The following is a 25,219-nucleotide window of genomic DNA, read 5'->3' as shown; positions in this document are numbered from 1 at the left end:
TGCTTTTGTGTAGACAGGGGTAAGACCTTCTCTGTACAGATGCTTTAATGTTTTAGGTTAAAATTTGAGGCTGGGAGTGTAGCTCAAACTGATTTTTTGAGGGAGTATTTGATGAAAAAAAGATTATGAAAGAGTGCCTCCATCTTCACAGACACATGCACTTACACACAATTGCTCTCTCTTTCAATTGAAAAAATAACGTACAGTAATTTTAGCAACCATTTAAGGAGGAAATTGTGGTGACCCTAATGTCTGGAATAACCACTTGGATTTTTTGCACATTTACCCTACTTCCTGCCCAGAGGATCTGGGAATTGCCTTGGGATAGATGGAGGATGATTTTTTTTTTTTTATGGCTAAGCCAGTCATCCTCTTGGAATGCTTTCCTGATGAATAGAGAGCCTCAGAGCTCAGCCCAGGGCCTCAGACGCAAATTCCAGGTAGGCAGGCTGCATCAAGCTCTGAATACATGAGCACTCAAAATTGGTAGCCTCATTTATTTTAAGAATGAAATTGTGAACAATTTCCCCATGCTTCAATTTCTTTTTGATAGACTCGAGGTTACAATGTGTCTTACTCCAGAAATGTGACATGGAAAGAAGCACTTTATAATTTTAACTTGTTCCAATGCTAAATAAGAAGAAAACCCCTACCTTCAGGTTGGTCTGAAAGGAGAGAAATGATACATCTCTGTGCAACCTTCAACTAGTGATTCCTGATTTACAGCCAGGCACTCCAAATTTTCATATAGGATTTATACACATACACACACACACACAGAGGAGAAACACAGAGCAAAATCTGCCTGAGGAAATAAACAACCTCCTTCATCAGGAACCAAGAAAAAACAAAATGTCCAATTAAGGGAAGAGCCGAGCCATTTTTCTCTTTATCTTCATCCTTGATCTGCTTAAATTTTAGTCATTTCAGATGCTAGCTGTAACAAAGGTCTGCTTGCACCAAAGGTGTATGATTTTTGTTTTGACAGGCATCACTGTCCCAGGGAGAGAGTAGATGATGAATTTCTTGGCAGCAAGTTCATTAACCGGAGGCTGTGTATTATCAGCCTTCCACCAGCTCCTCTCTTCTCTGTTTCACTGGGCTCCAGGTACCAAAATTGTTCCCTTTCGCTGTGCTTTTTTAAAACCTCTCAAATTCAAATCCATTTGGTGATCACATGCAGTTTGCATGTGATTGAGTGGGTCAGGCTTTCAGCAGACTAAAAAAATCATGGGTCATATCATCTGGGAACTTAACAAATAAGAATAACAAGGAAAGTCAGTGGCAAACAATATTAATAATTCACCTGTCCTTCACTGCAGCTCACAATTGGAGGAAGATCCTCTCTCCTCTTGATAGATAGGCAGGAGGAAAAGCCCTGTCTCAGATGATTAAAGGAGGCAGTATATAACAAGCTTTCCCCATGCTGAGAGTGCCAAGAAAGAGGCTGGTCAATGATATTTAAACACACATTATCCTTCCATCTTCCTGTCATTTTGTTCTGCAAGCTGTTCATATTTGTCTGTGCCAGTAAGGCGGCTGTGAAAAGCAGCTGAGCAAACAAAGAAAAATCTGTCTGAGAATAGGATTTGGATTTCAAAATCTGTCCCTGGATTTTTTTTTCCCTATTTCCCTTCTTTTTCCCTCTCCTCTCTTTCCGACCCAACATCCCATTAACTTTTAAATACACCAACACCCAAGTAGAAGGGAAGCAATGCAGCCAAGCGGAGAAAATGCTGCTCTGTAAAAGGATGCAGAGAATTTTAACATGAGGAAGAAAACATAGCCTCAAACTTTTAAAATTTCCTCTCAACACAGTGTCTGAAGCAGTGGTGGGATTTTTTTTAAGTCTGTCTGTATGCCCTCTCTGCTTTACCTCTTCCCCAGGAGGACCAGCCTGTTGAGCCCTTCTGGGCTTAGGCAAAGGAAACACTTGGCCACTCCTACTGCCCAGTGCTCTGGGACCGCTGGCTCCAGCTGTCTCGTGATACAACACATCTCAGATGTAAAGTTGGGGTTCCCTTATGTTCTTATTAGATGTTGCTTCCTTCTCTGCAGAAGGGACACTCAGACTGGGGGCTACTGCAGTGGTGCACAGTCCCTGTCCCTGGAGGGCCCTCTCCCAGCCCCGCTCCCACCAGACCTGCAGAAGGATTATCAGAGAAGTGTCCTCCCTGAAGAGATGGGGCAGAGACAAACCTGGGGACAGAAGCCTTAGCTAAACAGGACACACTTCAGCCTGGAATAATGCCTAGATTTTATTTGCAATGTGAGTAGTCACAAAGGCACTTAAAACCAACATGTAATAAACTAGAAATGGCTAAACTCATTCTCCTTCCACTTGGACATAAACTGAGATCCACAGAAGGCAAAGGGGGTATTTATTCAGCCTTTCTCTGTAACAGATTTTCTTTTAAGTTTTAACATCAGGTTTGCTGTGGAAGAAAGATAGACCTGATAGACCTGAGTGGAAAAGCAGTCCTGGTTGTTAATGTAAGAGATCTGCACAACTCAGCACAACGCTCATGAAGTTTGACTATATCTTAATTTCTAACCTTTATTATTCTTGACCAGCCACTTCAGGTCTTTAAAAGGCAAAGGCTCTGCCTGTCCCCAGGATTAATTGAGGCAGGCAGGAGAAATCAAAGTTGGCAAAGGATTTAGTAATCTTTGTAGATTTTTTTTATTTTCTGACCCTTTGTAGATTTCAAAAGTGTTAAGCCATAATATTTGGGGGCTCACAGTATCTTTTAATATGCTTCAAAGTTCAGGCATATGTAAATTAAGTCGTATTTATTTTGTCACTAAGAGAGAGAGATGTAATTTTGCTTGCAGATGAAAAGGCCTCTGAAAGAACAGAAATGGTAATGGAATTTTTGAACCCCAAAAATGTCATGCTATTGAAAAGCAACTGCATGTACATAAATCCATCTTTAATCAAAAAAGTGCTTATTACTCCCTTGATTGTCAGAGAAGTATGTACTTAGAAGCTTCTCTAAGGTGAAATGAAAGTGAACGAGGCAAAGTCAGAGCTTCCTTCTAAGGTTTCTTTCAGGACGCCTTATTCTGTGTGTTTGTATGGAGGCTCTTGACATTTGTAACAGCTGCTAACCATATCAGCTGCAGTTTAGAAAAGATTAGTGATAAGATACCTTCGTAATAGCAACCAGCAGCCCAAATTAGATCTGTGAGAATAAAATGATCTTTCAATTTCACAGTCACACCAAATGCATTGGTTTGGAAAAAATCAATTCTTTTGGAAGCAGATTCAAAATTCTGAACTTCAGGAAGCTGCTTTGTTTAATGTGACTGTTCTGATCAGAAGAAAGGAAAATTCTTTCAGCTGCCCTCAAAATAAATCCAAGAAAAGAAGAAAAAATTACCTGTGTGTATTGCATTACCAGCAAAATGAGATTTCTACCACATCAAGTCAGGTTAAAATCTATTTTAGTTTATTAATAGCCAGGTTTAATTCTCTTTAAAATTAGTGATTAGGGGGTGTCTTATTAGTTGAGCTTTGTGTTCAAAGTACACTGTAGCCATTAAGCTGTCACTTTATTTTATATTTCAAAGATTTAAATAAGATACACAAACACAATCTATGTTATTTACTTTAATGGAGTAGCTTAACTGCTCCCCAAGCTTTTCTGTACACATTATAAATAATTGCAAGACACAAATAGAGAGCAAAAGGAGCAGGCACATAGATGACACCATAACCTTCCAGTGACTCACACTGCCACTCCTCTGCATTGAGCACTTAACAGCATATATTAAATGCACAGTGCCTCAGACATAAAAGTGTTTAAGTCCAGGGAAACCTACAGGTTTATTTCCAAAAGGAAGAAAAAGATAGTCCCCCCCATTATGCAACTGAGACCAAAAAGCTGTAAAATGGAACACCTGACAGTCACGGTTTTATTGTTGCTACTCCCAACCCAGGGGTCTGGCAAGAAAGCCAAGGCACATAATCGTTCCTGGATGCATCCAAAAAGATGATACAGACCCCAGCTAGATACATGTGTGGTGGTGGGAAATGCTGCTCATTACTCCCTGCCAGGTGCAAATAAGTCTCTCCTGCTGGAGCTGAGGAAAGCATCTGCACTGGAGGCTTTCAAGGAAAATTTGTGGGGAGTGAACCTTTGCTGCAGTGGTAGATAGAAGGTGGAGGAGTTCACATGTTACTGCTCCTTTTGGAACCCTTGTGCCCCAGAGGCTAAGCAGGAATGTCACTCAGTTGCCTGGCAAGGAGATGCCCCTCTGAGGTCAGGATTTTCATGCATTTGATGTTAATGCCTTTGGCCTGTACTTCTCATGAGTTCCCTCAGGCCTCCCTTCACTTTATTCCTCTAAGGAAATGGCACACACAGATCCATGTTGAGTCTGAACCTGATGATAAATGTTAGATTTTCATAAGCATTGGGCTTGATCTTGTGGAACAAGCTCAATTACTCAAGGGAAAATTAAGACTTTTTTTTCCCTGCACAGCCTGAGTAGAGCTACTTAGAAGAGGAGAAAAAATATCCACAAACAAAATCACTTTCCTTAGAGGAATTATCCTGTTGCAAAATCAGCTAGATTTTTCTTGAACTGTATTTGGATAAGTATGTGTGTGTATCCCTGTGTGTTGGGGAGGAAAGTCTAACAATCTCAAGGCATCCTGCTTCAGCAGTTTTGACATTAAATAATTTGATGGCTCTATCAAGAACGCATTCTGTTGAATTTAATTTTCATCATAACAGTTTACTCTGTATGATTAAAAAGGAGAAGGGAGGGTAGAGGCAGGTCAGTGAAGCTTGTTTGGATAGATAATGTGGAGTTTCTGATGGAGTTTTTTTCAATTTTATTTCATAAAGTATATTTTTTTTAATTCCTTTTTATCCATTAAGGATAGGAAAGCAGCAAATATGGAAACCTCTACATTGTCACACAAACAGTGAGCTCACCTGAAAGCTGCAGAGCTTCACGGTTTTTAACAATTTTCCTCAAGCTGGTATTTGACAACCTGATTGACCCTGAGCTTTGGTGGGACTCTGGGTGGATCTGTGTACCCTGACTCTGCTCTGTTTACAGGAATTGGGTCTTTTCAGTCCTTGCAGCTGGCTGAAGGAGCTGTTCAGGAAGCCTCTGAGTCAAGAGAAAGATGTCTTTTAATATCAGGGAGTTTTAAGTCAGATCCTATTATCAAATATTACTGGGATGAGAGTCAGAAGATGTAGATGGGCAGATCACTACAAGTACTTCAATATCTTTTTGAAATAACTAAAACAAAGGGATACAGAACACATATTACAAAAGGAAAGAATCAAATTTGCATCTGTTCTGAGAGATAATGTGTTCAGTCATGTGGCTGCTTTTTCACCATGTTATTTTCACATTGAGCAGATAATGTAATGCTCTTGTGTACCTAATCAAAGCTTTGTCACTTAAAATAACAAAGACTTGTTAATATGACAAGTCATGGTAGAAGACTGAGTATCTGCAAGGCCTGATGGAAAACTGTGACCTACTAAACCTTCACTAATTTACTTTACTCTCATTTGTTAACATTTATTCATGCACACACACACACACAATTTAAAAAAAGAGATAAAAGTCACAGTGACATTAAATTTGCTTGATTCTAATATGCAGCACTTTAGTACCTCCTCCACTCCTCTGATTTGCCACCAGCTCATCCTCCTCAGGATGTGAAAGTGCATTTCCAAGCAGCAGGAACTGCCTTTGATCATTGGAGTTTATGTCACTTGACTGTATAGAAAAAGCCAGCAATTCACAGAACTTCCCTTCCCCAACTGCAAATTCTAGTGCTTCTCTGCTGAGTAAAAGTGCCATCTGCCTGCCTGAACCCAGAGTATGTTTTTATGTTTCTTGTGTTCTATTCACACCTGATAAAAGCGGATTAACATTCTTCCAAATGGAAAAACGTGACTGGTTGATCTTGGAATCTCTACAGATTTAGATCAAAACCATGGGTAAGTTGCAGTTGGCTTTCCAAAAAAAAGTCTTCCAAGTGTCAGAGAAAAGCATCTTCACAAAGGTCTTCATGAAATGCATGCAGAATATTTATAACACACTGTGACAACAAGACTTGTAGGATTAATTTTTCAGGTTGCAAAGACACTCTGTGGTCACTCTCAAACCACAGGGAAGTGATACCCATTCTTCAGAGGAAAAAGAAATTTCTCATTCATAGATGGGATAAGAAGGAGAATCTTGTTGGGATAGAATTTAGATGGTACTAAGGGCCTCAATGAAATAAAAATATAAAAGAAAAAAGACTCCTAACATTTGAGAACAACACCTCCCTGACCCCTATCTTCCAAAACCCCAAAGCTATCAACTTTACAAATCCTTCATCTGATGTTGGCATGGGTGATTCATACATGAATTTGTTTAAGAAAGCAGGTAGATGTTGTAGGTGCTGCAATTCTCTGCTATCGATAGAGGTGGAATAACTTGCCACCCAGCAAGACCATCATACTTCACTAACATCTATGCAAATACTCCAGCATTCCCATGACAGATTTATATTTCTTCTAAAGCTGGGACCTTGATTGCTATTGAAATCTTGACTTCCTAATCATTTACTGCCATTGCATTGAATGTCATGTATTTTAAAACAATCAGTTATCCCTCTCTCTCTCTCTCTCTTAACTGATTCTGTCCCTAAAATTTAAAAGGTATGTCTTTTCTGAACAACACTAAGATTGACACCTGGCACCCCTCTCCAGTGCATAGCCTACATCATAATGAAAATGTACAAAGCCATCACCTCACACAGAGGAAAAGGATATGTTAAGATGGGAAAGAATCATTTCTTCCTTTGGCTCATGGCTTGCACCTTTTCCCTTGAGTCATGAGAAGCTGCACTTTATGAGCCTTTCAGGTCAGCAATAGGGAAGTTCTTGAGCATTTCCCAGTAATAGAGATATAAAGAAGGAATAATCTTTAACTTACAGTAATGGGGTACTTTTTCTCAAAGGCAGGATGTTATAACCATTTAATTTAGATAATAATGGGGCACTTACATAAGAACAGAGCTTGCTTGGTATAGATCATCTTGGAAAATTCTCTCTCTCACCCTCAAACTCACAGGTCATATTGGATGTCATTAATTCAGCAATTCTGCTAAGCAGCTCTAGGGCACTCTTGAACTTCAACCCAGAGCACAAGGGAGCACAGGCAGGCTGCCAGCTAGTAATTCACTGAAAGGAAGAAAGAAGCAAAAAAGAAAAAGGAAAAAAAGGAAGGGAGGAAAAGAAAAAATGGCCTCAGTTAGACAGTGATTTTCATCTAACTGAAGATGAGCTGCCCACATATGTTAAGAGATATGGACATTAAGGAGAGAGAAGTGCTTTTAAAAATAAATTGTGCTGGAGAAATGCCTGTGGATTCCTCACCAACCAAATTTGTTTTGCCAGGCTGCAAGCTTGCAAACAAGTCTGAGGCAGAGGGTTGTGCTTTCTGGTGTGGAGCTCCATCCTCTTGCAAACACAGGATTTAACATCAGGAAGCAAAATGCTAACATTCATCCTCAAGCTTGACATCTTCACTGCAGAGACCAAGTCTGTCCACCACCCCAGCAGGAATCCCAGAAACCCTTGAAATGCTGGATTCAGTGAGCTCTGGAAACTGATGGTTGCCAATTATCAAAGAGCTTACTCAGGAGGACAGTTTGGCTTTCAAAAGCCCTGACAATGACATAGTTTTGTGGCTTTGAAGAAGATGGGTAAAAAAGAGCTATCCAAGTGATGATTCGAGGGAAGTGTTAGCCCTCCTTTCCCAAGAAATATTTTTCACTCATGGTTGTGCTGCATTCGACAAAATGGTGAATACAGGTGGATGTGCAAAGTAAGAAAGGGAGGAAATAAAGAATATATGCCAGTCACTACGCTTTCTTAGTAAAGAAAAAGTGTGGTAAGGGAATCATAATTGGAAAAAAAAAGTGTCTTCCCCTTAGTGGTGATAGGTGGTAGCAAAATCCAACATAAGAGGTAATAAAGAACATTTTTCCACTTCTACAACTGCTCTGTAAGGAGAATTTTTAAGGCAGGCCAGAGGTTCACTTATGACCTGGTGTTAAGATTCACCATAATACTTCCACCTCATTAGTCTGTGCACAGGTTTAATCTTTTCTGACAGCAGCTTTACAGGCAGAAAGATTTAAACTACTGGAACAACAGATCACCTCAAACAAGACTTGTCCAAGTTCCTAAAGCCAAAGAAGTCTCAAAACTAATATATGCCAGTTATGCTAATAGTTTTCCCAGTGTTTTATTTAATCAGCATGGATTGTTCAAACAGGCCTGGATTTATAGTGAAGCCACTAAAATACAATTTACGTACAAAATAAATAAATGGAGGAATTAAACTCTCTGTGGAGAAGTAAAACTGTTAATTAGCATCCCTGTTAGCAAAGAGTAGCCACCAGTGCACTTAACAGAAGGTGGTCTCTAGCTGCAGAAAGTCTGTCTTCTAAGTGCTTCCTGGATTTACAGAAAAATATTGATTGGGAGAAAGAAAACAAAAACAAATGCAGTCAGTGGGAACTCTAATAACACTTGAAATCTGTCATTACATGATTTATTTTCCTTCTCAATACAGAAGAGTTTTACCCCATATTTATTTTAAATGCATTCTGTTATGTCCCAGCTGTGAGTTATCTTTTGCAAATGGATCTTGTGGACTGTAATATTTGAACCATGGAAAGGGAAATTCTACATTCATGATCATTGCCTAGATCTTTACAGAATCAGACTCCAAGACAAATGTGTGTTAAAGTGTACAGAAGAGGCAGAACAAAACACAAACACAATGTGAGCCTTTTGCAAATGACATGGGAATGAGACTGACAAAACCTGTAACACCAGCCCACCTACATTACTTATTTTTACCATCACTAAGTACACTTTTTGCTCATTTTGGAATTAAAGTCTCTGTATTTCCCATGATAAAGAATGTCAGATCAAGCATCTCCCTAGAATAATGTAGATCAAAAATTACGCCAGATTGCATTGAGGCTCTTTAAAAACTCTTAAAGCAGAAAAAAAATGAAGTATCTCTGAATTATCTTTGCTGTTTGAATCCATCACACTGACAAAATGCATCTACTGCTTTCTTCAGAGAATGCAACTCCCACAGTCCTACAGGCCACTGATGACAAATGTCACCAACTAAATTTCCCTCACCTGTCAGTTCCATTCATCCTATCCTCATATAGTCCTTCTTTCTGCTGCAGTGACCACTGTGATCCACAGATGGGATTTGACTTGGGATGGGCATATCAAAATTATGTGTGTGCTTATTGCCATTGTAATGTAACCTCCAACACTTTTTCCCACGAGTCAGCCTCAGAGCTGAATATGTTCCTGTGTGAAAGAAAAAAGCTGGAGAGGCTCTCAGGAAGATAGGAAAACTAAAAAAGGTGATCCTGTAGACCAGCATATCCATCTCCAGACTCTGACAGTGCTTTCCTATTGCATAAATTCAGCCTCGATTTCATAAATACCAAGGCTGCATTTTCTCATGATGGATAACCTTTTTCAAGGTCAACAACATCAAGCTGGTGCATTCACTCCTTTGCTCTTCAACCTTATGTGTAATGTCATCATCTTGGTCAAAGCATGGCTAAAGCTCCAGTACTAAATACTGCAAGTTACCCTCTGGATTCCCCACAAAGAACAGAGACCCAAAAGCAGCCCACAACCTGCACTATCCATCCATTCTCTTCTGGGCAATGTTTTAATACAGCTCAGGCTGTACTTTGATTAAAAAACAAAACAAAACAAAACAAAACAAAAAAACCCAACCAAAACCAGCTACAAACCTCTCAAAGAATTCCACAGAAGGTTAGAAAAAAAAAGTGCTCACTGCTGCCACAGGGCACAGGTGTGCTCTGCATGTCAGGTATCCCTGTGGAAGTACTTCATTTACAGATAAATTGGCAATAGATTCCACTCAAGATTGTATATTCCCATAATAGGATCTTGTAGGACCAGTAAAAAGGGTACAAATGGGATGTGGTTTCCTCTCTTCAGCTTTTCACCTAAAACCTCTCAAGGCAATCCACAAACATGAACACCTACACCCTGCCTTTGAAGCAAGGCTGACCACCACCCCTCTCTGGCAGAGCTTTGGGGCCATGCAGGGGTCACAGCCCTTTTCTGTCATCACACATCCTCAGGCTCTGTTTCATAAAACATGGACAGACCGAAATAAGTAAAAGAGGCATAATCCAATACCAACCAGAATCAGGAGTCCCAAACTCAGTTCTTCCTAAGCAGAAGTAATGAATGACAGGATGAGAGACTGTAATAAGAATAGTAAGCTCATGGATAAAATGGGATTATGCTAATTCAAATCAATTTTAGTACAGGAGACTTCAGTGATACCCTGAAAAATTGTCAGGTTAAACACACACATACCACTGCAATCTCTTCTGTTCAGTTTGTCTTTTTTCCTCCTCTGTGTTAGTGAAATTTGTGCAATGTACTTTCCTACTTTGTTATTTGCAAAAGTTTTTGCATTATATGACTAGGCCAAATTGGCCTGAAGTGGCCACAATGTAATCAGCTCCTTTTATTACCTGTGTGAAACAGAGTTTGTTTCTTCTTGTGGCTTTTTTTCCCCCGAAAGCAATAGTTCTTTGAGTTATGTGTTTAAATATATTAACCTTGTCCTCTTTTAAAAAAAAAAAATCCACTGAATTGTTCTGAGGTTTCTTGACCTGTAGGAAAACTTAAAAAGAAAGTGTCAGCTGATCCACTTTGTACCAGGCAGAGACAAATTAAAAGAGAATTTGAATCCAATGTTAAAATTTAAACTCATGATCTTTAAGCCACTTTATGATAGAGGCTCCTCCATCATCTGAAAGGTGTGTGATTTGCAATACCAAAGTGTTACAGCTGCAGTCCCAGAAATAATCCATATCCCTGGCCCTTTTAGGAGGCTTGTGACCTGCAGGTTGCCAGGAACAAATACAATGTGCATTGGGGAGCAGGTAATGGATGGAACTGTGCCTGTGGAAGGGAGCTCCTCATTGTCCTGCTGTCCAGTCTCTGCTCATCAACCTGTCTTTTTGCAACCTACTTGTTGTGTATAAGGTTAAATACATGCTATGAAAGGTGAAATATTTCCTGGGATCATCCTAGTGCTAACCTATATCAAACAGAGATCCAACCAAATCAATTAGGTGCAACTGCTGTCACGATTTTCTAAACTGTTTTCAAGCCATATTCTGTCTTTTGTCACAGCTCTTGTATACAGACTGTTCTACCAGATCTGGTGTTTTAGTTTTCAAATTACTTATTGATTCATATACAAGGAAGGGGGTATGAGGGACAGGTAATTTAAATCTAAAAATATCTCTTCCACTCATAAAAAGACACATTCATTTTTACTGGATAACAGAGAAGAATAAGTGGTTTGCTGTGATGTTCCTTTGACTGAGGCTTGAGAAAGTATTGCAGTGAACCTCTACTTCAGGATGTCAGAACTCAAGGTATTTCAGCTAAATCAGGGACTTAGTTTTCAGAAAAGGCCTCTTATCTTGCTTCCAAGTTCTCTTAAGAACACTAAGAACATGCAGGTCAAAGAAAGCTCTCTTGGTTTCGAAATTTTTGGGTTTGTCATAAGAGCTGTGCTGTGCTATTTTTCTCCCCACCAGGAAATGTATTGCTTTCTGTGAGAACTGTAAATTTGCAGCTTTGCTCCAAAGCTATATATCAAATCAGCAAATTTAGAGATGCAGTAACTGTAATATACAAGAACAAAAAAACAGCAGCACCACCAACAAATAGACTTTTAAGGAGAAATCAGTACAGACATTCTTTAGCCATAGGAAACCAGCCCTACATCCCACACAGCAGTATCCCTTAATGTTTACCATTAGTCTTTGGTCAAAGAGGTTCAAATCCTAGACAAACATTACAAAAAGGACTGTTGTTTCATTTATTCATTCAGTTGTATTTGTCAGCACAAATATTTAAAAATTCCCAAACTGTCCCATAAACATTTATCATACCCTGGTAACACCCTTCAAGCCAACTTTTCACATCCAATTTTATCAGAATAACACTTTCAGATCTATAGCCCTGCCTTACACAGGTAGCATAGCCAACACATTAAAAAAGCTTGTTGTGGTGGAAGTTGCTGAATGTAAAAACTGGTTTTTAACCAGTAATAAGAGCCCCTTACATGTATGCAAATAAATAGCATTTGAAGAACCAAAACTCCTATTATCTCATTAAACAATTGAGTAAGCTCTGCTTTTCAGGCTCAAAGTCTGTGTTCAGTAGAAAAATCTGCAGACAAAGAGGACATCTTTGCTCAAAGCATGAATGGCTGTCCATGGAGAGGGACAAAAATGTGCAGTTCAGGTAAATTCTTGAAGGTAGCTGTGAGGAAGAACATTACAGGAAGAAGGAAGGATGCTTCATCTGGCACAGAGCTCATGAGTCACACAGGTGGGGATCTCTGCTCAAAGAAATTGCCTACCACGGTTTCTTTCCACATATACTGCACTCAGGTCAATTAAAAAAAGAAATATCTAAGGGCTGTTTGACTCAAACTATCAGTGCTTCCACTTAAGAAAAAAAGCCTTGCAAGCCCTAAATATTGGACAACTTGTAACAAAGGCAAATGATCTATTTTTTTAGAAAAAATGTTTATATAGAAATAAAAAGAAAGATCATTCATCATTCCTGCTATAACCTTATAAAGCCTCTGTGGGTCAGCTCATACATTAAAAGAGAACATAGCTTTTTAATATGTTTAAACTTTTTTACTATTCTCCACCAAGGAAAAAGCAATCTTGAGACCAGAACACTCAAACAGAACACTGTGTCTTTCCATTTCTGCCCCTCAACACCCTCAGTAAAAGTACTTGAAATTAATTTCTAGTTAAGTTTTACTAAATAAAATAGTTATTACATAATTATCTGCAAGATACATGTTTGGGCTACCAGTACTTTTAAAATAAATCTATATAATAAAGTCATTGTTAATTAATTAGCAATAAATGTGCCCTGTATTTTTATAAGGAAGTACAAGTAAAATGTGAATAAGGTGAGTCACGACCATTCATTATAAAATACTTCATTCCATGGGATATGAGCTGGAAGATTAAAGCTGGGACAGGCAATCTTCTGATTTCTTGCCACCCACTTTGAAAACCAGTCTGAGAACTGAACTTTGAAAACTGTCTTGAAAACCAGTGAGGAGACAGATCTACCCTTGTGGAGGTACTTTCTTCAGCTTAGTGACATGAAGCAGGTCTTTGAGCTCTGATGCCCCTCTGCAACAAAAGGAACTGTATGATAAAAAACAAAAACAAAAACCCAACCAACCAAACAAAAAAGAACAAAACCCCCCCAGAACAGGACCTGGAGGGTCTTATATATTAAAGAAGAGGTTTCCAGCTGATTTCCCCTATGACTACCTGATTTATTTTCTTGTTTCTATTTCCTTTCCTGGGCTCCATGGCTTCACATTCCAGTGGACCAACAAATCCACTAAACATCAAAGAACTGGAGCAAGACAGGGGAGCAGTGCAGCAAGGGCATGTGCTGAGGGGGCTGCACATGGACCAGAGCAGAGCCCTCTGTGTCCCTTCCTGCTCACACAATTCCAGCAGCACAGTGGAGACACTGCACAGGGACTGTCCTGTTTTAACACTTCTTGATGTCTTTAGTTTTCAGTTCTCTGCTTCCAGAGATAACTTTTGCCTTATTCATGAAGAGGAGAAGGAAGGATCATCTTTTCAGGCTTGTTTGGTTGTGAAAAAGTGTGGCTCCATAAGGCACAAATCTCATTTGGAGGTACTCCATGGGCTCAATAGTTTCTGTAAAACCAGAAGGAGAGTTCTCACAATACTGTGAGCAGAGCACTAGGGAATGCTCACCATTTTTCAGTGCTCTCAGACTTTGGCTCATATGAAAGAGGACAAAATATGACTGTTATCCTCTTGTACTAGAAGGAGGTAACAGCCCAGAGAGCAGTAATTCTGCTAAACTACCTTGTCTCTGAAAAATAATCTGCTTCATACTCTAACACCACATGAAAGGGATTTTCCAATTCAGCTATTAGACATTCCTGGCTCTTTGAAACACTGGAAGTTGCTCAGCATAGCAAAAAAATCTCAGATAGCATGGCAAAGGACACCACTGCCACGGCCCTTAAGCAAAACTCAAATCTTGGGAGCCTGTTTAAAGAAGCTAATTTAAAGATGATGTTGATGACGACAAAGATAAAATTAAATCTTATCTCCCAAACAGATTTACATTAACATTTCAGACTGAGTGGACTGCCAGAAAAGCCTACTCTTGAGGGAAACAAGTGGCAGCACTGAACTTAATATATACTCCCCTTTCTATAGGAAGTGTCACTTTAACAATCACAGGAAAAGGCTGTACTCTTGAGAAGTCACTAATCTCTGTGTTTCGTTCGGAGGATTTCCATTGTAATATCCTGTTAAGCTCAGATTATCATTGCTGTTAGACTGTCAGAGAGCAAACAACAGGGAAATGAACTTCTGATCAGCATATATTACTTTTTCATCTCTGATTAATATTAATGAACAAGTAACTGCAGAGCTACTGCCATGCAAAATCATGTGACAGCATTTTGCTGAAGACTAGGTGGGCCCAGGAAACAACATAGAGTTTCTCTTGTTGGACTGTCCTGATATTGGTGTGCAAGTGCTGAGGGAGCTAAACATAAGAACATTAAGAAAAAAACAACAAACCAATGAAAGAGTTATTCAGTATGAAACTTGGGTTGTGTACCTGCTGATCAACATCTGCCAGATATCACATGGGATTCAATTAATTTTATCCAGTTATTTAAATTACATTTCTTTATCACTGACTTCCCCTGGCACTCTGAGCACCAGTGCTGAGAGGTGTGGAAGACACTGGGTTACCTGAGAAAGCAACTCTCAGTGTAAGCATGCTCAGAAAATAAGGATCTGTTGTACAGAATAGCATATCCTGACCTGTTTGGGAGACTCAGACATGCAGCTATTGAAAGCTCCATCTAAGTTCTGCATGTAAAATTCCTGCAGCACAAGTACTCCTAAACACATCTTTGATTAGCTGAAAATGCAATTATTTTTATACTAAAGCTTTGCAGACAGCTTGTAAGAATATCAATGACCTTATTTTTTTCCTTTCCTTTCCTTCCCTATTTTAAAATCAGTTTCTGTTAGAGGAGCAGAAGATTTACTGGAGAAATAAGTGCTTCACTTGCATTTAAACCATGTAAAAGACAGATTGGCTGTGGTTTTAGACACTTGCATCAAAGTAATTACTGCACTATATAAAGTATAGGATTCATTAAGAGGCTCTAAAACAATTTTTATATACTATTAAGTAAAAGGGAATAGAATAAAGAATGGGAAACTACAAACGTTATGACTTGCTTTCTCTGTCAAGTAAAATCCTCCCAGCTTTTGTCAAGGAACAAAGACCCCTGACAAAGGGTAACATGAGGTGCACAATGAGAGTTGAAAGGATTGGGCTGGGACGTTTACATGCAGTGTCCATCTCGAGAGAGGGTTCCTATCTGCAGTAGGGCAGTTAGTCTCTGTATCCATGCAACTTAGCCTGTATTCAGCTCAACAAAGGTAAAATTTTCTTTCTGCCTGGTGCCTTCAAATTGCAGTCTGTTTAGGGGGGTCAGAGTCTCATTCTGAGCATTTATTCAGTGCTTACAGCAATAGGACATTGGTTTTGGTTAGCTACCAAGATGACCTGACTCTGCTTTTGAAGACACAAATAGCAATATGAGAAAAGAAACTTCAGAAGGTTCAAAATAGCCATAGCACAAACAGGACAAAGCTAGTAAAAAAGACAGATATCAAAGAAAGTATTCAGGTAATGAAATCTTTAGCCAAGAACACTGTTTGTGGAGAGTGTCTCAGGTGCTCAGATGAGAGAGTGTATTCTAAACTAGATTGGGCAACACAGCTGGAAGCATTACAGAAGCAGCTTCAGCTGTGGGGTTGATGTTTGCTAATAGCTGAATGAATCTGTCTGGCTGGTTAGAAGAACTACAGACTTGCTCTAGAAATTCAGGCCCTAAAACCAAAAGCAGTTTCCTGTGAACAAAGTTGATGCAAAAGAAGTGGGCTGTCTCTTTCCTTACTTGTAACCTTCATCCTATAGATTGACAACTGGGAAAGAAAATGGAGTATCCAGGGACCGGCATGCCTTGAATGCTTTATTTTGTCTACTTTACACATTAATTTCCCAAGTGTTTCCTGATTCTTATTTGGTTAACACATTAGGGTATCTAATTCTTATTTGCTACGCAAATCGCTCATTTGCAATCAAATTTCCATCAGTATTTGCTATCTTATTATCTTGGTTAACATCACTTTTGCACTTTACTATTAACTAGAGACACATTCTGAAGAGCAACCCAGTGTTATAAGTTGAGAATACCATGGCTGTGTTTTTCTAACAAAGAAAATTGCTGTAATGTCACTGGGTCATTCCAGTTATCTAATGCCAGCATCCCAAAGGTTTATCAAGCAACCATCTCAGGCTTGCAGTTTCACTGCTTGCATTTCTGTGAGCTAATTAAACCTCAGTAGGACAAAACTGGAACTGCAGCAACTAGACTAAATGTCATCTTCACTGCAAACTCAAAGCCACATTGACCCCACAGAGAGTGGCGTGTCTCTGTCTGGTGTCAGCTGCTCCACAACTCAGGTGTGTGTATGTTCTGTAGCACCATGACAATGTCAGTGTGGACCTTTCCAGAGATACATTTTTGTGAGTAGGACTCAGTATAATTTTCTTCAGGGCACTCCTTCTCCAAGGTCCAAAGATTCAAGCTCACATGTAGGAATCTCAGCAGATACCAGTAAGACTTTTTGGTCTCGTCTCTGAGAACAATCCTGTGAGAAGTAGAAATTCTACTCCTAACTTTAAGAAAGAAGCCCAAAAGTGTAGACAGCTGTCTCCTTAATTAACAGTACAACATGAAATAATTCCTAAAGCAATATTATAGCTGCACTCTTCACTCATTACTGCCTTTTTCCCCACTGCAAGGCAGCTTCACTTTTCTTCATACCCACAGAACTTCAGCCTGTCATTTTCAGTGCATTTCCCTGAATGTTCCTAGGTAATCGTATTGTCCTTTTGGTTAGACTTAATACTGCTTTGACATCTGAGCAACTTATTCCTTCTTATGCTACTTCTGTGATGCATGAAGCTTTCACCTTCCCTCCCATTCACTGCCAGTGCCTGACTGCAAACTAAGGAGAATATATTGTAATGGGAGGAATGCAGTAGAGATTGATCTGGGTAAAAATGAAAAGGTGAGTTATAGGAGGAGACAGCAAAGCTATTGAACCACAGATGAGTTTGTATAACCTACATTTTCAAAAGTCTCTAAAAAAAAATTAGTTTGAGATCTCTGTTAACACAAAGTCACTAATTTTGAATTTACTAGGAATATGGGCTGTCAGACATAAAGCCACTAAAAGAATCAATGTCCCAGATAGCCAAATGACAAGGAAGTTAAGAACCAACCTCATCAAACCTGGCTTTTAATTTTATCCCCCAGGCTTATCTTGGATAATTCAAAATTATACAGATGGGATTCCTAGCCAATGAAATGTGCTTTTGAGTCCTGAAAGAATGGCTGTTATAAAGAAGAAAAGATTTGAGAAGGGTGTGATGCTACATACATTGAACAAAATTTTTTCCTGCAGCCATTAAATTGACAGCCAAGAGATACTGAAAATGTGGCAGTCAGTGGCAAGATTTACAATAAATTATCCATATTTTGAATTAGGGACTTCTAGATACTTAACAGTAATTGTGAAAGTGTTATCTCTTGGTAAAATGCACATTAATCTTGCTCTTTCCCACTTTAAGAAGGATCATTCCTTGGTTATTACTCAACTCAGTGTTCCAGCAATTTTCAACCCTAACTTCTCTCCCACCCTCAATTTCTGCTGACACCACAAGAGAGGTTGCTTGTCAGCTGGGTAGTTCCCATTATCTGGGGCTGTACAGTGGTTTTGCCACATTACCAGGCTTTCACAGTGTCTGAAGTGGTTTGAAAGGACAAAGTAATGCAGAGGCTGACTCTGACCTTCTCCAGGGGTAACCTGGCTTTCTCCCCATGCCAGCCAACCTTGCAAGGCTCCCCAGTGCTCCTAGCTGTGTCTGCAAGAGCTCGCTGTAGCACTTGCCCTGGAAGCTTGTGGGAAGATGGAATGAGAGCTGCAGAGAGCTGGAGCAGGGCCCTCCTTCTCTTGACTATTGATTCATTTTCCTACTTGCTCAAAAAGTGGGTGGTACATGCTGATATCCCTATATACTTACTAATTAGTGTCCCATTAACCTTGAACTGCAGAGCTCCCAGCTGCCAGCTGCAGCTTGTGATATCTTGAGTATGTTTGATGAACTCTGGAGACATTTTCATCTGTTAAATATAGAAAAGCTGAACAGCTTTCCAGGACAGGCAATGCAGCACAGAATCATATGCTTGTCAAGGCCATGTCTGCTCTCCTGACTTCAGCCTAATAGAGCTGCAAAGTTAGTGAAACTGTGCAATTCCACCTGGCTCAGACTCAGGCTAATTTCCCAGACAAATATCCATGTGACAGAAATTAGCTGTTACGTTGGGCATTAACCACTGCTTGCACTGGTTTGACGACCGAGAGCATACCATAAACACTATGCCAAAAGCCTGCCAGTTAGACTTTGGTGCACTTAATGTCTTTGTTTCCATATTTATTATGCTGCCACTGTAAATAGCTAAGATGCCAGCAGATTTCTTCAGCACTTAGAGAAGTTAAAGAACAAGCTCAATACTTCCATGGAAATTAAATGCAAAGGAAATACCACTTGCCATTTACACCAGATTTTAGAGGATCAAGGTGAGTTTGTATTTTCCAGGCATTTACTCAGTATTTAGCATGTATTTAACCATTATATGTTAATATGCAACAACACTGCTGCTGAGCATCTGGTAGAGGCACCTTGTACTTTGACTTTCTAGAAGACAAGAAATAGGAAGCCATGAGCAGATTCTATGCTAATGTACTACTGAAAATATAAGGAGGTTAAATACATACTTTATGATTACAAATAGTGCTAAGTGGTCAGCATATTAAGTCAAAGCACTGCTTTGAATCCAACTGCTCTAAAGAAAACAATAGTCATCCATTACTGGAAGGATTTGTGTGAGGATATTAGGTGTCTTGACTGTTAACCTTAATGCCTCAGAATGTGTGCAATGTAAACAGGCAAAGCAGCAAGACTTTTGATATTTTACTTCTTCTGTTTCCTGCTTTGTATCTAGCTATTGCTTTGGCTTTTTGTCAAGCTTCTAGCTTCTCCAAAACAGGCCAGGCTCTCTCTGAAATAAGAATGATTTGCTCTTGCCCATGGAAATGGATTGTGATTCTTTTGTATACCATCCATTCAGAAATATTTCTCTGTGTTAATGAATAGTCATTTTAGAGTCTTAGGAGTGTGAGAGGAATGTTTTCTTCAAGAAAATATTAACTTTTTAGTTTATATTAATATATAAAATATAAAATAAAACCAGAGGCTATGACACGATGTGTAGTTAATTGAATTAGGAGAGATGGCACAAGGGAAAAAAATAATTATATTTCCACAGTAATTTTATTTCCCATCCTGGGGTAGTTGGAGGGGAAAGTGTCCAGTAAAAAATATTTTGCTAAATTATTAAAAGTGAAAAAAGTACAGAACCAAAGTAATATGGATTAATGGAGACACTGAAATCAATATTTTTTTATACTTGCTAATGAAATATTTACCAGACTAATTAAAAAGATACAATCCTTACACTAACACCTAGGCTGACACGCTTTTTCTTATATTTGTGTTTATATGAAAGCCGACTAAGTAAATTCATCTGTGACAACGAGATTCTCATCTATGGATTACACTGGAGCCTTTTGTTTCCATGGTACCTTACTTCCACTTCTGGCTAATCTTACAGAGCATTCTGAGGGGATTGATCCAACATCCATTAAAATGAATACGAAGCACAAACACTGGAGAGTATGAAAATCAATGCAAAGACTTTCATTAACTTCATGGTATTTTGGCCTGAACTCATCGCTCTTTAATGACAGCTACGAAGAGCTGCCGTCAGGAATAGACTCTTAAATGTAATGTTGACCATCTCAGTATGAAAATGAAAAAAACTGTTAAAGGCTGGTGAGAATGTTAGAAAACACCAGAAGCAACCTGTTGAGAGATGCAGGCAAACTCCCAGTCTCAACACCCTCTGCACTGACAGTGACCAACAAGGTGAAGGTGGGCAGAAAGGACACCTGCTGCAGTAGAAAGTGCCTTCTGTTCTCCTCAGTTGGTTTAAGATTGCGCCACAAAAGTGGCACAAAAATATCTTTTTTCGTGCTGTATTCACACATATTTGGTGCAGGTCACATATTTTAAACAGTTACACAAATATTTTAGACATATTAGCTAAACAAAAATAATTCAAGAGCATGCATGCTCTTCTGCTTGTATAAAGTTCCCATGAGTGAAATAAAACTAGGCACAGAGGGAGTAAAAATACCCACAACTAATCAACTGGAGACATCTCCAAACATGAATTAGGATATTTTATTTCTATAGGAAAAAACATCAAATACTTTGAGTCAAAAACTAGAGGAGATGCAAGAGTTCGAGTTTATCACTAAGCTAAAACTACAAATTTCTCTTTTGCTCTTCAGGGGCATAAAGTTTGAGTTCCTAATTCTACAAGACCGCTGACTATCAGCCTTCACCACTCCTTCAGGAACACGGCATGATCCAAGCAGGAGTGATTTGGCAATAAGGGCAAAAACTGGATGCATAGCTCTAACAAGCTTTCAAAACTCATCCTAAAAGGACCTAATGCATCTGTTTGAAACTGCAGCAGAATGAATCAACCTCAGTGGGGAAGTGAAATATATTTCAGAAGTGAAATAGAAATGCAGGAAAAGCGCAGCTTTCCTGCTATGGCTGCCTCCAGGAGCTGTTCCTGTGACACAGGAGTTATTTATGGTGCCCATCTGCAGTTGCTTGCACGCAGGCACATCTGTCACAGGAGTAGGATCCAACCTGGGACTCCCAGCAGATGTGATCCTTATTGCTTGTTTGAACCCCTTAGGTGTATCTCATGGATGCAGGTCTGCACCCTTCATGGCTGCCATTCCAATCCCTTCCTTTTGTTCCAGATTTCAGTCATGCACACATCTCAAACCCACTCTACACAGCACCATAAAAATACTAATTTTACTAGAGCAGAAAACAATACCACCAGAGGTCTCCTACATGACACCTCCAAACAGAGAAATAATGTGTTCTTCTCAAAAGAATTTGAGAATCTTTAGATACAGGGAAATACCAACCTGTAAAGCTGCTAAAATGCTCTACAGCAGACACTCAATCTACTTTTTGACCTCATTAGAAAACACACCTTCCCTAGCACCAAAGCACTCTCTCTGCTCCTTGCCTTCCCACCCCTGTTTCTTTCTCACTACTGCTTGTCAGGACCTTAGCAGCATATTTGGAAAAAGCACTCTCCATGCTGCCATTATAGTTTTTCTTTGACAAATTCTTCTCCTTATGGCTTTTCAAACACACAGGCTGCAAGGGTAATCTCTACATACTTTTGGTTTTTTTTTTTTTTTTGTTTTGTTTTGTTTTGTTTTTTTTTAACTGAAGAAAGGCAAAAGCAGAGCTTGGGTTAAACTCAGCAGGAAGCAGTACTTTGCTCACCACATCCTCCCTATTCTTTTTCCGTGCTAATTGCTCACTGATAGTGTTGCAAGAAACTTCTTCTTCACAGCTTATGCAATATTCAGAAGGAATAAAAAAATCTTCCTGCCTCAGTTCCACATTTCTTCTCCCATCAGTTTTCTTGTCATTCCCCTCTTTTATCTCATCTTGAGATCAATAAACTTACCAGTGTTGTGTACCAAATGAACATAACAATACACTACATTTAGCCCCCATAAGGCAAATATTACTTTTACCATGGATAAAAATCTCTCCCTTTCAAAGACTCACAGCCCAGACAGATGATATGCCTACTGAGAACATTTCTAAATCTCAAAGCCAGTCATTGTGAAAATAACCATGGCTCCTCTCCGGCATAAATAGTTCCCTGCAATAGGCTACACTTTCAAGATAAATTTAAGGAACATCAGTTAAGAAGCAGATACAAAGAAAGCGAAGAGACGACTGAAAAGACAAATACATCTACCACAGAGATGCCTGGTTGGTGCACTTCTCAGAGCTGATATTGCTGTAAGTCTTTACCAAACTTATGAACCTAGGGGACACTCCCAAGACAGCACCAGCATTCTTTGGTAGGTATTGTACATAAAGAAAACTGTAGGAGCATAAACTGTTATTTTAAAATCGCCAAACTCCCCTTTCAGGAGGCAGCTGTAACAGAAGAGATGTACACACCTGCCCAGATGTGATCCCTCCTCAGAAAGGCACCTGGATTACAAAATGCTGTGCTCATTCTATCCCCAGTGGACAGGTAGAAAAATGCAAAAAGTACTCACCTGCCCTCTCTCCTGGTCCTCTGGCTCTGCCAGATTGCTCCAACAAACCCTGTTTGCCACCAAGTCATCTGCAATCAAGAAAAATTTGGTGAGTTCTTGGTATTTTCCTCTTTAAAGCTGGGGCCACACTTGCAAAATTGGCATCTGCAAAGACAGAGAAATTGGTTTTTTTAGACGCCTTGAAAATTACCTCTGTAATCAGACATGACATGGTTATAGAAACCTGCTTTAAAGGTAGCAATGAGTCTGCTATAACCACAGGAGTTGTGCTTTTGCTAAGGAGGACCAAGCACCACCTCTGATAAAACCACACCTGAAAGCAATGAGGCAACAACACAATTTTAAGAATCTCTTGTTTTAAAGCTTGTTTCGTAACAGTGATCTTCAATTTCTATATATCACCATTTCAAATGCAAAGGTCTGTAACTTAATAAAAAGAGTGAAAATGAAATCAAGATTTAACGACAAATCCTTTGAAGTTTGAGAACATGAGGTGATTAAACCAAATCTTAAGTCTGGGCTTATGTCAGACATTTGTTATTTTTCAAAAACTAAAAGCAGAGAAGGCATTAATTGTAGTTATTTCTACCATACATACACACACATATATATATACTTAATAAAAATTGAACAAATAAAGTTTTCCAGTTATAAATAAATTGCCTAAAATCCATTAGTGGCTGTCTGTGTTTAGCTGTACAGGGAAATGAAGAGATAGTTCTGTGTATTAAGACATGCTTTCCAAAGGTGCGTTTTGAGTTCCATTTTCTTGTGGCTTCATTTCTTTTCCCACTAGATGGCACTCTAGAAATATTCCTAAATTCTGGATTCATTTCCGCTGCCTTTTAGAAAGCCAACAAATCAGTGATTTCCCTCAAACCTTCTATTGTTTACAGCCTACTGAAAAAGGCAAGTGAATTACACAGAGCAGTACAGAAAATTAGCATTGTTAAATGTGTCACATATATCACTAATAAAGTTTCATTATTTATACTGTCAACTTGAAAAGCACTTATTTCCTAATCAATCAATTCACAACTAAATAAACAGTCATATAGGCATACAACATGAATGCACAGCACTTCTAAATCAGATCTTCCTGAGATTAAGTATATGCTGGTTGATATCAGGAGAAGAATAACAAAGAAGAATCCTCCTCAGTTTGCTCACTTTTCCCCACCTCCTCAGTTACCTACTTTTATTGAAGAAAAAAATACATGTATGTGTTTTAAGATAGTTATTATTTTCTTATTCTATTTTTTTTTAATCAATGCTACACTTTACCCCAAAGGTGATCCTGAAGCACAAGTTAGGACAGACACATAAAATAAATTGGAAAAATCTGGAGATGCATTTAAAATTAGCCCATTTCTGTTTGGATATTGGGGATGCAGAAAAGAAAAAGAGATTTAAACAGTCACTTGAAGGGCTTTGTACCATCTAAATCCAGCTGCAGTCTCACAGACGTCCCTTTTGATGTTCACTAACACTGGGGATGAGTTCTAGTAAACAGATGTCCTTGTCATGGAAAATAAACAAAATAAACCCATCAAATTTGGTACTGTCTGGTAGCTGGAAGTAAACTGAAAAGAATTCTTCTTTGCTGGGTTGCTGCAGAAATGGGCTGATGGGGCACTGGATACAGGAATGGAGACTTAGCCATAAACACAGGGACATCAACATGGACCTGGTGATCCTTGTGGGTCTCTTCCAGCTCAGCATATTCTGTGTTTCTGTGTGATTCTGTGATGTCTCCTTAGCTGTGACGGACCTGGGCATTTCGTATGCCCAAACTGAAAAGCAAAGTGCCATGGCCTCTTCCCAGCTTTCCCTCCTGATCCCATGGCATTTGCAGGTATTTCTTAAACACCTAGGTTACATGTTTGTCTCTGGAAGAGAAAACCTCCAGCCATGGCTGCCAGCTAGGGACCGTTCTGCTCTTACTTTTTGCTACTCATTTGTGATAATTTTAGGTGACTATCACGCAGTTTGTAAATCACAGGCTTAGCACAGAAATCTGTATATAACACCTGAGATCAGCTGGGTGACACAGGCAGGGTTTTGGGCTCACAAAAGGGAAGATGTGCTGCAGACGCAGCCAGAATACCTGTTACTGAGATTTGGGCATCCTTTTTGAATTTACCTGCAGAGACAGAGTCACAGAAACCCTCCATGGAGCTGGAGAAAGCCTGGATAACTGACCTGGCTTCTTACTTAGAAGGCAGGGTCAAAATTTCCCAATTGTTTAGGTCAAACTTAGCTCAAAATTCAAGTACTTCTTGCAGACAGAAAGTGTAGGGTAAGCCTTGTTGATCCAAGTACATCCAAAAGTGCATGAAAATACAGACCTCAGAATCTCCTGCAGACCAGGAGTTAAGGGTAATGAAACATATGAGCCTTCAAGAAAGCCAATGAGAGTTGGCTGACTTCCAGCCCTGGTGGCATCACCAGCAGCATACAGGCTCCCACACATCACTCCACATTGTTCTAAGACAAAATCTGCATCTTCATGTAGACAGCATTAACTCCACACAGTGCTGGTGGTTTGCAGGGAAAGGGGGATTTCTCTGTTCTTAAGAGAATCACAGGACCCAAACTCGAATGTAAGCATTCCAGTCCCTGGGGTGGGTTTCATCACCCATGTTGCTGACTATCAGC

At 39.4% G+C, this 25,219-nt stretch overlaps 1 long non-coding RNA gene across 3 annotated transcripts in view; it reads right to left on the bottom strand.

The window, feature by feature from the left end:
• The window catches only part of LOC138112617 (uncharacterized), a 28,219-nt gene extending 5,063 nt beyond the window's left edge, over window positions 1–23,156 (bottom strand). The window contains exons 1-4 of one of the 3 annotated variants that reach the window (XR_011151781.1): window positions 22,752–23,156; window positions 22,562–22,629; window positions 13,442–13,843; window positions 11,456–13,297 (exon numbers count right to left, since the gene is read on the bottom strand). This is a non-coding gene — a long non-coding RNA (uncharacterized lncRNA). Of the gene's footprint in view, window positions 1–11,455; window positions 13,298–13,441; window positions 13,844–22,561; window positions 22,630–22,751 lie in introns of those variants that run through there. The other 2 variants (XR_011151782.1, XR_011151783.1) reach the window with 2 other exon arrangements.
• Between the last annotated feature and the right edge of the window lie 2,063 nt (window positions 23,157–25,219).

The sequence above is a fragment of the Aphelocoma coerulescens genome, chromosome 6, assembly GCF_041296385.1.
Source record: "Aphelocoma coerulescens isolate FSJ_1873_10779 chromosome 6, UR_Acoe_1.0, whole genome shotgun sequence".
In the NCBI taxonomy this organism is placed as follows: Eukaryota; Metazoa; Chordata; class Aves; order Passeriformes; family Corvidae; genus Aphelocoma; species Aphelocoma coerulescens.
Note: the sequence above shows the minus strand (reverse complement) of the source record. Positions and strands in the feature narration are given on the sequence as shown.